The sequence below is a fragment of the Pinus tabuliformis genome, chromosome 2_1 (assembly GCF_031772625.1).
Source record: "Pinus tabuliformis cultivar Carrire ecotype Pingquan chromosome 2_1, CPIR1, whole genome shotgun sequence".
Taxonomy (NCBI): Eukaryota; Viridiplantae; Streptophyta; class Pinopsida; order Pinales; family Pinaceae; genus Pinus; species Pinus tabuliformis.
In genome coordinates, this window is record NC_142299.1 from 66,270,166 (window position 1) to 66,282,598 (window position 12,433).

Here is a 12,433-nt window from a genome sequence, read left to right on the forward strand (position 1 = left end):
AACCGGGACTGACATTATGTCAAACACTTGGCATCAATGCAACCTACAGGTCTAGGATACAAGACAAAGCATAAATGACTGAAAGAACTTATGAAACATAACCAGAAGGATAACCTCCTTCTCCATTGAACTATTATATCATCAATTAGGTCTTGCATCCATCCATTTAATAATTACAATTAAATACATGAAATAACCATGACATGAACTAGTCACATAACCATGCTTATAACCAGCATTAACCCATGTAAATATCAGAGATGTGATAGCCATTAAATTCACATATAAACAAGTGCAAAAGTAAGAGAACTTAGCTTTTATTGATCATAGGCAAATCTAACCAGGTTCGAGACTTCCACGTACCACTCGACCATAGACATGGTGGAACCAAATATCTCTTTTGACCAGTCACCCCCATGCCATATTTCAAGCATGAATGTGGGATCTCATAGAACAACCAATACAAGAATAACCAAGAGAATCCAGAGGTTAAGCCACCTCCACCCTCATCAAATCATCATCACACCAAAATCGATGTTCCAATCACAACCGAACCGAACTTGGAATGCCATCCAAAATCCGTCACTATCCTTGAGGACCGCTGTCATAACTTGGAAAAACCATGACACCGACAGCAAGAGAACCATACACCAACATGCAAAGCCATGCATGTCCAAACTAGCTAGGAAATCACACATGCAAAAGGTTACATGCAAGTATTCCTATTGAGGTTGCCTGATCTTGTTTTTCCTTCCTTGGTCCTTGCTTTCCTTCCTTGATCCAAAGCTAGAGTGCTCCAAAACCTCTAAGTGACCAAGAGTGAGAGAGAGAGAGAATAATGAGAGAGCTCTAAACTTGAACTGATAAAAGGTTAGCAAAAAATCTTGCCAATTGATCCTCAGTAGCCTTTTTATGAATGAGGCCTCTATCTTCTTCATTTTCCATTATTTTCCTCCTCACATGCAACATGTGACTTTTCACCTTAAGTTTCTCCTAATTTCCTTTATTTTCATGAATAATTGTGCCAAAATGCCTTTTGCCTTTTAATGCCTTAGCCTTAGCCTTTACCAATTTTCCTTAGCTAAAACACACATCTAGTGATGCCCACTAGGATATATTTTCCCAACATTCAGCTTGGAATACGTGTCACTTACTTGTGGTCTTATTTTGCCTTTATTAACTTTTATTACATGAAATTTTCACCAGAGTTGTTAAAATTTGGGTACCACGTGGAAGGAAAAGAGAGGTGGTGCTTTTAAAATTAATAAGATTCTAAAGGACCCTAATTTGCAATCTTGGAGTCCAAATTGGACAAAAAATTATATACTAGGAAAGTATCGCAAAGACAAATATGATGATGACATCCAAACTAGGTTTTGGAAACTTGGAAGAAAGAAATAAATAAATTAACCCAGTTATCTAACTGGACCAAGGGAGTTGGGCGAGCATATTAGTCATATCCCCAAAGGTAAGGGGATGGGTTTATAACGTAGATTGTTGGGGGAGCCCTCCAATACAGTCACAATTTCCTTACAATTCATTGTGTATCCTTTCTTTCAATATGTGCGGTAATACTCTGTTCTGAATACCCTATTTTGGTTTGCTTTGTGGTGATATCGATATATGAGTTGTATGTTTGTTGTGTGGTGTTTCTCATACTCATATTTCATATTTTTATATGCCTATTATGTATTGCTTCTCACATTGTTATTTTATATTATTATATGCCTATTGCATGTTTCTCATTGTATTATTATTTTGTATATGTATTGACGTGCTAACATTTGTTGTGTCGAAGGTATATAAAAACAAATATATTACCTTGTCCAAAATAGATTATAAATTCATATGACTAGTTTGTATATGAGCTCATGAAATTGAACCTTGGCTAACCCTCTCTTTTCCATGCAAAAGTAGATAGGTTTCGTTTCCTTACATAGTTTGTTGTGTTACCACCTAGATTTGCTTTGAATTGCAGATTGTGAAGGGTGCGAGATGATGGTAATGTTATGCTTTGCTTCCCTCATGGCTATACAATGACTCTTTAGTCTAGTTAGCTTGACAAATAAGGTATTGTCAATCAAAGACATCATAGGCAACCCTAGTGGCCTTAGTAGACTAATAATTCTTTCCCTTTCCCTATCTTTGCTTGTGGTTTTTATATTCACAGTGAACCAAATCCTTCTAAGATTGAGTTTAAGGTTTCTCTAATGAGATAAGAATGCTACAGTTGTACTATGCAATAAGATTGTTTTGTGAAATCCATATAATGATCTTCCTTAAGCTTGTTGTCCAAAGGATGAGTTCCTTGCGATTTTACTTTTAGTTTGGTTTGATTTGTCATGTCATTTCCTTTCGTAGTGATAACATAGGAACCTATTAATAGTCTAACATCTACACATATATTGCAGTATCTCAAATTTTTTGAACATCCTAATTGACAATTTAATGTCGAATATTTAAGTAATTAAATTGACCAACATTTTTGGCATCATTATTCAGGAGATACTAAGGAGATTGATGCATTGATGGTTTGGTTAGATTTAATTTCTACAATTAGTTATCTGAATTTATTAATTTATTTTTACACTATTGTTCTAGATCTAATAGTTTATTTCTTGCTTAAAGCAATGATAGTATTGTATGAATAAGAGTAGAGTTAGAGATATTAGGGGTAGATTTATAAGTAGAGAAAAGATAGTTACTTTTGATAAGCAAACCCCTTTGAATCCTAACTCGCTAGAAGGTACATCTAAAGAAATATAAGCAAGAAGAACTCCACTGTCAAGTCCAACATTTGGGGCAAGTAGTTCGAGGGTCCAAACGCAAACAGTTTCAAACTCCAAACACCAACAATTAAGACCCCATTAGCAGGTCCAAATTGGGAGCCTCATAGTCCAAAAATATGAAGATTCAAGGCAAGAAAATCCACGAAAACTGTGAACCTTTAAAGGAGACCCACAATAGAGGAAACAATCATAAAGTGAACTCTAGTTGGCAGAACTTGAAGTAAGCTCCAACCCAATCAAAGATCTAGAGACTCCTCCAACATGCATAGAGTATAGCTCGATCGGAAGATTACTAGAACCATTTTTTTAAGAGGGGTTTTTGTGAATCAATTAACCTTCTTAATTTGATGGGAGCAATATATGTGTCACAACTAACCTTTGAAGAAATTAGTTATCTTTGCATAAGATACTCAAGGAGTCAAGTAGGGATTTTTTTAAGAATTCAAGTATTGTGCTTATTTATAGTATCATAGGTGACTATTATAGTTTGAAAAATCATACGTAAAAAATGTAGGCAAATATTTAATAAAAACATGTAATTTACAATTAAAATCGATAACTTTTTGGTGAATATCATCCATTTAATCATATATATGTTAAAAAATGGGTGAAATTTTCATTAAACTAGGTAATTTTTTTGTTCAAAAGAAATTTCTAAAAAATAACCAATTAGCAAAATTTCGCCCTTAAAATTTTCTGTGGAGTCAAGATCGATATGATAAGGGAATTTTAAATACTTTTTCAAAAGTTACGAAATCAGTGACAAATGGTGTTATTAGAGCAGAGTTTGGACATTTATTATAAATTTTCAAAACTTACCTTCTTGGCACTCTTAATATTCAGTTAAATATTGTTAGTGTCATATATTATAGTAGTCAAAACATAAGTTTTGGTATTTTCAATTTATTTTGGCAAATGTGTAAAGGTTAGGCTATGATCTTGTAGAGATCAAGCTATGTAGGTTTCATCATTTGATGTAATTATGTCAGAATGTGTGAAATATTATGTAAGTAGTTATTAATTCCCTAAGAAGTTGAGTTAGGAAAGTCTAAGGTCATGTCTCACAAAAAGGTCATGAGTGAGATCATAATGTCTTGCCTTATTATCATTAGCACAGATTTGTAGGGTCAGTGTGTGTTTGTCAATTTAATTGTCTTAAATTGATTACATAAATTATCAACCAGAGTTGGTAAACTTGTGAAGTTCAAGTGCACAATATATACTATAAGCATTTTTATTAAGTTGGTTTTATTAATTGATTGAGTTATTGGTAATGTGTTTTTAAGTTTTGTATTCCTATTTAAAAAATGAAATTATCATTGCTATCTAGTGAAAATAAAATGATTGTGAATTTAAAGCAAAAAAAATGAAATTATAAAGAACTCACTCTTGCAGAATGAAAACTAAATTGAATGAAAACTATATAAATGCACACTTGCTGAATGAAAACTATATTAACTCACACTTGCTTCAAGATTGAAAGTTCAAGAAAGTAACTACAATCAAACCACACTTCTTTTTGAAATTAAAGTACAAAAATTTTTGAATAAAAATGCTCTGAACATAAAGTTGAGAGGAATCTATATACCTAAATCTATAGAGAGAAACATATTATGCTATGAAATTGAAATGCTTTTTGATGAAATTCCAAAGAAATCACAAGGAAACCACTAGTATTTTAATGGGTCAAATCAACTGCACAAACTATAAAAGCTAGTTGTAATGCTATCATAAGAAGATCAAAACTATAAATGGCCAAGCTTAATATTCGATGATCCAAAAACAACCAATGGATAACTTCACTACTGCTTTTCTAATTCAAAACAAATATCACTGCTGCTATCCAATCTAAAATCAGACTAAGAATTATGAAATGAACATATGCAAAAATACTACAACAAATAATAACATAAAGGGAAATCTATAAGTTAAAAACCCTCACTGTTTGCAGGGGCCCTCCACAAACAGGCGGTCTCAAGCTCCAATGAACAATTAATTGTGCATCAAGTCTTCAAAGACGCTTCCATTAAATAAAAAACACAGAGTTTTAAAACGATTACAGTCACCAAAATTCATTCACATCGTCCCCTGTTTTGTCTTGCCTTACGATATTTGTAAAAGCCAATTAATAAATGTTTGAGGCTTTCATGCCTACTTTCGGCTAACAGAGTTCTAATTTAACTATCAAACTGAGAAATAGATAACGATTATCTCACAATTTTCTATTCAACAAAGCAAATCGTGAGGTGTTTTCATCTCGGACTCTCGCTTGCTTACTCCAGCTATGTGTTGACTTTTGCCTTTGTCCACATGATTCAGGCTTTCTTCTAATGATTTGGTGCATATGAATAAGAGGAGATCATTGATGGGATCAACCTCTTTCTGCCCATATCTCTCTTTCCTTAAATGGCACCTATGACCTTGTTCAACAATGGAGTTGGCTGCAGAAAATGGATGTTAGCCGCAGAATTGCACGAATCTGGTAACCAATGCAAAATTTAACTTAATAATAAGGAACATTTAGGAAATATGAAAAAAAGGATAATTACTACCTTACCTATGTCAAAACTTGCAATTTGATGCTTATCAAGTTAAAATAAATGGTCAAGGAGAAGGAAAATGAGTGAAGAAGAGTGTCAAGATGAAGCATTCACAAGGCTCTACATTCCCCCACACGGAGGCCATTGTATGCCCTCATGCAAAAATTCAAATATTAGTGCCCTTGTCAATTACTTCATCTCCTTTGAAACTCGAGCTAACACATCTATATTTTTCTTTTTCACCTTTTTCCTCGCCGCTGCCATCCTTGGCTTCTTCATCAGAATTTTGTATTTCAGATTTATCACTTTTCTTTTAAGGACCTTATTCTTTTGTTTCAACTTCTTATTTTTTCTATACCATAGACTCAATTGTAAGAGAATATTATCATTTTGGGTCCTTTGGATTTCACTCTGCATCTTCAAGGCTTAATGTTTCCTTTGTATGTGTCTAATTAGTGCCTCCAGTTCAAAGATTGCTTGTTTTAAAATATTTATGACTGGAGGTTCTTGTGGGCTACTGGACTGATCTTCTTTTTCATGCATTGTTGAGCCAGATTTCTCTTCTGCAACTTTCTTTTCTGAGATTCGATAAATCGTATATCTCTTGTTGTACTGGATCTATCTCTGGTGTTTTCCAGCCTGGGCTTTGAATGGGTGAAATGACAGTAGGTGAGGGAGTCATTTGTTTCTCTGTTTCCTCTGTATCACATTCCATGTCTTTTAGAGATGGTTCCTTTAGTGTTGGATTAAGCTTGGAATAATTTGAATTCTTTTCTTTTATGTTTTGATCTCTTTTATCTCCTTTGACACGTTTTCTTCCTCTTTGTTGATTTTCTTTCTTCTAACAGTTTGCTTTTTGATGCCTCCAAAAATTTTTGCAATAGGAATTTCATCCTTTGATTGTTCCTGGGACTGTTGTTGAGGTAACTTTTGAATAGGGCTTTATGATACTCTTTTCCTCCCTCTTTTTCCTTTACTATTACTAGCATGTTCCTCTTCTTCTTCCTTAAAATGGTCTAAGTGAGAATTTTTCCCAGTCATATCTTAAACCCTTAAGGTGGAATTCAATAAGCATTTTGATGAGGCCATGATGATTTTTTTTCCAAGAAAAAAGGCGCAATTTTCATTAATATATTAAGAAAATTACATGTTGTATAATGTTGCATGTATTAGATGCATTCACTGTAGAGAGAAGTTCAGAAGAGTTTAGAAAAACTATATACAAAATTACATCATAGTAGCCCAGGTAGTTATATCCGCAATGATAAACAAAAATATTGAGTCACTGTCCCAATAGTAATAACAGAACTGTAACAAACATAGAACAAAAAACCCAAAAAATAATGATCTGTGAGATCACTCTGAGAGATGCTCGTTCATCTCATTGAACGACCGGTGGAAAAAAAAACGGTAGAAAACGCCCTCCCTAAATTCCTAAATTTTCCATTGTCCCTTGTTCAGCTGCGCGGTCGCTTTCGAAAGACGATCAATGATCTCATTCCTTTCCATGTATATATGTGAGCATACAATAAAATCAAATTGTGATTTTAATGTAATGATATCATCTAGCGTATCTCTAAGTGTGTGAAAGTGACAGTGATATACACCGTTTATCCAATTTATAACAAGATGTGAATCCCCGTTGTTACACAGTAATTTGTCACCATCCCTGTTACTCCTCTTGTCGTACCTTGGAGTACCCATCCCGGGAGTTATAAGAAGTGACAAAGGCTAAAAACACTTGCATTATGTTCCCCTGAGTATGTACTCCATGTTCCCTGAAGACACCTTCTGCAGATCATCCCTAAAAAGTGCTCTTTTTCCATTGGCGCAAGTCCACAGTATCCTACCCGCGCCAATGATGGAGATCCTCAAAAGAGGGCGCGACCATTGGCGCTCTGTCTTAGAGCTACAGTCGTGCCAACCAAATTTATTCGTGCTTTTTGCCTTAACGCACATCCGACTGTTGTTTCCTTCATTACATGGAGCTTTTCTGAGGATAAAAAGTCTTTTGTCGAGCTTTATCCATCTTTATGGCTTTTGCTAATCCGCGAAAGGTGTCCCGATTCATTGTATCCTCCTCCCTTCTTCATCTATATAAGCTTGTCATTATGCATTGGACAAGCTAGTGTTAGTGCTAGTGATTTAGTGATTGAGTGATAGTAGTGATGATTATTGGTCATGGAGTGTTAGATGTTGAGTTCTTGAGTTCTTGGAGGAATGCCAGTGAGTGCTAGAGAGGTTATGCTGCCGGAGAGGAGATGCATGGCAAGACACATATAGTTATTCGCCCAGCCAGGAGAAGGGTCGACGTCAGAACAATGGTTGTAACTTTTCCTGTTTATTAATTGATGAACGACTGCTATTATAGTTCCAATCTCATTATCTATCATGGTGATGTGTTTATTTATTTCCTTTCTGACTGAAATATAGTTGTGCCTTGGTAGTTTTATGTTGGTATCTGTCTCTTCCTTTGCATGTGCAGGTGTTCGTTTATGATCTGTTGGAGCAAGGGAGCGAGGATATCAACTTTGCTTCAATCATAGCGTTGGACTCTAGGTTAGTCTTCTTGATTCACCTTTGATGCATAACTAGGAACTTGCGTAGCAGCGTGGTTTGTTTGTGGCTAGTTCTGTTATAGGCTAGTGGGATCGCCTCTGTCCGCAGAGGGGATTTACATGACCAACAAATTGGCGACTCCACTGGGGACGAACTATTTGATTTTTGTCTTGCATGTTAATTTTCTTTTGCTTGCTTGAGTGAATGAGCTTCCTGAGTCAGTTTTGAGTTTATTCTTTATTGTTTGACCCATCTGAGCATTGTCAACTCGACCTGAGGTCGTATCATTTATTTTTCTAGTTGGCAAGCTTAATTGGCGCGGTTATTTCTCTGACAGTCGCGCCAGTTGGCGCATTTTGCTCAAAAGCAACTCGCGCCAATCCTGTGGTAGCGCAAGATGCAGGCTGATAGTCGCGCCAGCTCTGTAAATTTTGCCTGTGTGTGGGTGGAAAGATCATTCAGTCTCTTTATATATCTCTTTCAGCCTCTGGAACTGTGTTGAACCTCTGCTTGACTGGTCTTAGCATGTATCCCTCAGTTGTTTGCTCATTTCTATTGATTTTCGTCTCAGCCCTAGGATATCTAGTGACTTTGCATGTCTAGCCTTCTGTGGGAAGTTTCGATCTCTTGATTATCCAGTCAACTTATTGGTTGTGTTCTGCACCTATCCAGTGCTTTGTTAAAGCTTGATCTTCTATACTCTGAATATTTCACTTCTAGCCTCGTTGGAGTTCACTAGTCTTTGTGTTTTTCCTTGCTTGCATGGTTCATTTTAGTGTTTCAGAATTGGTTCTATTTCATTGACTGAACTTGGATCGTGTATATCTCTTAGAATTTGTTTACATGCATCATGCCATCTTAAAGGAAAGAAAAACAAAAAATCTCTTGCATCATAGTAGTTAGCATTTATTGTTATTTGTTGCTATTTAAAAGAAAAAGACAAAATTTCGTTTCTTGTTATTAGCTGCATTAAGATCTTTGTTGTTTGTTGAAATGATCGTTTCGTTTGTGAAAAAGATCTCAACCCTCCTGTAGATAGAATTCATCGAATCAAATGATTTAATTTCGGCATATAGTTTGCATGTAAGAAGTTTTTGAGACATCACATACGGTAGGACCAAAAAACTGAAACATAATCAAAGATAAACTTTAAAATGAACTCAATGAACATAACAACGCATTGGAACATAACGCAAACACTCTAGAGGTCTAGGTTAGAGACATGTTACGGCGTCTTTAAACCTGGTAGTTTATCGTCGAGTGGTTGGGTGATTCCTCCATGGTGAAACGATAGCTGCCAATACGGACTGTGCTCCCACGTACCGTCGAGTATATATTGGGAGACCCCTATAGGAATAAAGCCTTTATCCATAGGAAGCCGTGTCAGCCGCCCTACGATTCGCAATGCAGTGAACACAGCATTCACGAAGATCGACCACCCGTACCCTAAAAAGTATTCTGTGGTTTTGCCAAAAGTTTGGCACACCCTATACCTAGAATTCCAGAGCAGTCACTTTTGATCCTTTTCGGACTCCCTAAACGAAAAGGTGCCTGTGAGCATCTTGTCACTTCGTGCTCATTAAATATTTGAAGGAGACTAGAGTCATCTTTTATCCTTTTCTCGACTCTTAAAAAATGAAAAGGTTAAGTTCAGTGTCTTAAAAATTATTGGCCACGATAACATTACCCAATTAGCTTTCGTTTGTGTCAGTCCGAAGTAGGAGTTATCTCGATAAACTTCTCAAGTTTCATCCTGGCAGAATTACCGGTTTCGTCTTCTACCGAAACATCGGTGGTGAGTCTTCCTGTGGTTCTAAGTATACAACCACTTAGTTCTCGTGCCCCGGGTGACGAGACTTACCAGTTTCATTGGAACCCTACGTCGAAACCTTTTGAGGACGGTATCCCTTTTTGGGACCATCCTTCTCCTCGTGGGTCAGTCCCACCAGTTTCCTCCGACATGGATGATCTGTCTCCTACAACGACTGATGAGTCCGTTGCAACGAGCGGTGAAATTCCCACCTCAACGGACCCTATACATGTTAGTAGTACGCCTACTACTACAAATTTACCACTGGGCTATAAAGCTTTGAGAGATGCTACGCCTTCTGGAACTCCGTTCACAGGTCCCATTTGGTCATCACACACTTTTCCTACTACGAAGCCTTTTACTCCACCAAGTCGCAGTCTATCTGTCACCTTCGTCACAACCGCTCCAACAGTATGTGCAGCCCCCTTGACTTCTATTTCTAGTCGTCCCTTAGCTTCTTTGTTTGGAGTCTTTGACCCCATGACAAATGTCCCAATGCAGGAGCCATATGATCCATATTTGTCATCTCAACCGGTTGTTGAGGTGTTGGTCCCATTGTCAATTGATTGGACCTCCACCTCTTTCCATGGTGGTCAAGTTTTATCTGCGCAATCTCCAATACAACCCCCTCAAGACCAACTAGGGCAGTCCGTTCATGGAAACCCTTTCGTTACTGTTGCTCCTTTTTCCTCTTCTTATATGCAACCTTTTGGTAACTCAGGTCAGTCGTCTTTTCAACAAGTCCAACCTGGTATCCAGCAAGGTTATCCCGCTGGACAAAGTGGTCAACAAACTATTAACCCAAACCAATCCAATGTCCAGTATAGTCCAATGTCTGGACAAGTTACTCAACCACTTGGTCAACCTACTGTCCAGTATTCACAACCCTCTGGGCAGATTGGTCAGCTTCAAACACAGTTGGGCCAACCAACTGCCCAGTCTCCTCAACCATCTAGTTTGCTAGGACAACCTTCAACTGCGCAACAACAGTTCCAGCAGGTAGGCCAACCTCAGTATCAGCAGGTACAACCTTCTGGACAGATCGGCCAACCTCATCATCAACAAGGTTTTCCTTCTGTCCAGATAACCCACCCTATAGGACAGTCCATTGGCGCTGCTCAATCTGGTCCATGGCCCCAAATGGGACCCCAACACCCATCTGGTCCTCAAATGCAGGCTGGGTCTCAATCACAAACTTTTTATCCAACCCAGCCTGGTCCTTCAACTCAATTCGGAGCCCCACCACTGTATGGCTACCAACAACCTCAAGGGCAATTTCCGTTTGCCCCGTACCAGAACTACCAGCAACCGCAAGCGAATCCCTCGCAAACTTATCAACAGCAATACGGCACACCTGCAGCATCATTTGGTAATCCTTATGCTGGGGGGCACTATACAAATCCCTACGGCCAATCCACTATGGGGCCAAATCCTTCCGGACAAACTCTATGGGGGCAACCACCACCTGGCTGGAACCCTGGTATCCCACCCTACCAACAGCCCCAGATGTCTTTCAATCCTCAATTACCATTCTTAGCAACTTTAGAATTACCATATGTATCCAAATTAACCAATGATCCTATTCTTCATAATCCTTATTGGCCTCCAGTTCCAACTAAAATACCTGGTGACTGTCCAAAATTCGATGGTAAAGCCAATGAATACCCACAAGCCCATATTATGACCTATCATTTGTGGTGTTCATCTAATTCATGGCTTGACGATTCAATCCGGCTTCGCCTTTTTCAAAGGACTCCCACTGGCTCTGCCGCTAAGTGGTATATCGAACTTCATCGCGCGTCCTTTCAAGATTTCAATTCCTTGGCTATGGCATTTCTCACTCACTTCCAGTTGCCCATTCGATACGAAACGGGTACGCACCTCCTCACTTCCTTAAGACAAGCGACAGCTACGCATATCTCTGATCATATCCATGAATGGAGACGGCGTAGACGTATGATCAAATTTTGGATTCCCGACCAGCTTCTTACCGATTGGTTTACGACTTCGTTCGTGCCTCCAATAGCTCGGGATATCGCCATGGGGGCGTGTGTCACTGAAGAGCAAGCTATTGCTCGAGCTCAGTACCTTGACTTGGTTTATTCTCAGTCAGGTACATTATATGATTATCTGCCTGATGTCCCAAGACAAGGAACATCTAAAGCCCCGCCAACACCCACTGTTGACGGTATCATTGGTTCGGTTAATTCATCCTCAAAGAAAAATACGAACCCTGCAAAGCAAAAAACATCTGCTTCGAATGGACAACCTTCCCAGGCATCGCCTGGTTCGAATGTTACTTCTGAGGTTAATGCCGTCCAATCTAATACGGAAAACAAGGCTTCGAAAGAGAAGAAAAAAGGGAAAGCGAAAAATAAGCCGGAGCAACCTAAGCAGGAAACCCCAAAACCTCAACCTGAGGACGGCACTAAACGCAAACCCAAATATCCTTGTCTTATTTGCGATGAAAATCACTTTACCAAGGATTGCCCGAGGCGGTCCGAAGTTAGTCGTTTATTAAAAGGCACCTCTGGGACTCCTGCGGTGCTCAAAGAGCCCTTTCCCACCCAACACACTCAAAAAACTCAAATGGTGGCTGACCCTACTCAGCCTCCCTCTTCCTTTGGTTCTCAAGTGTTTATGGCTGGTACAATACCCATTAATATCAGTACTCGAACGAAAGATTATTCGTCATCTGCCGGGAAGGAGCCTGAGGTTCCCCCAAGTGCTCCCCC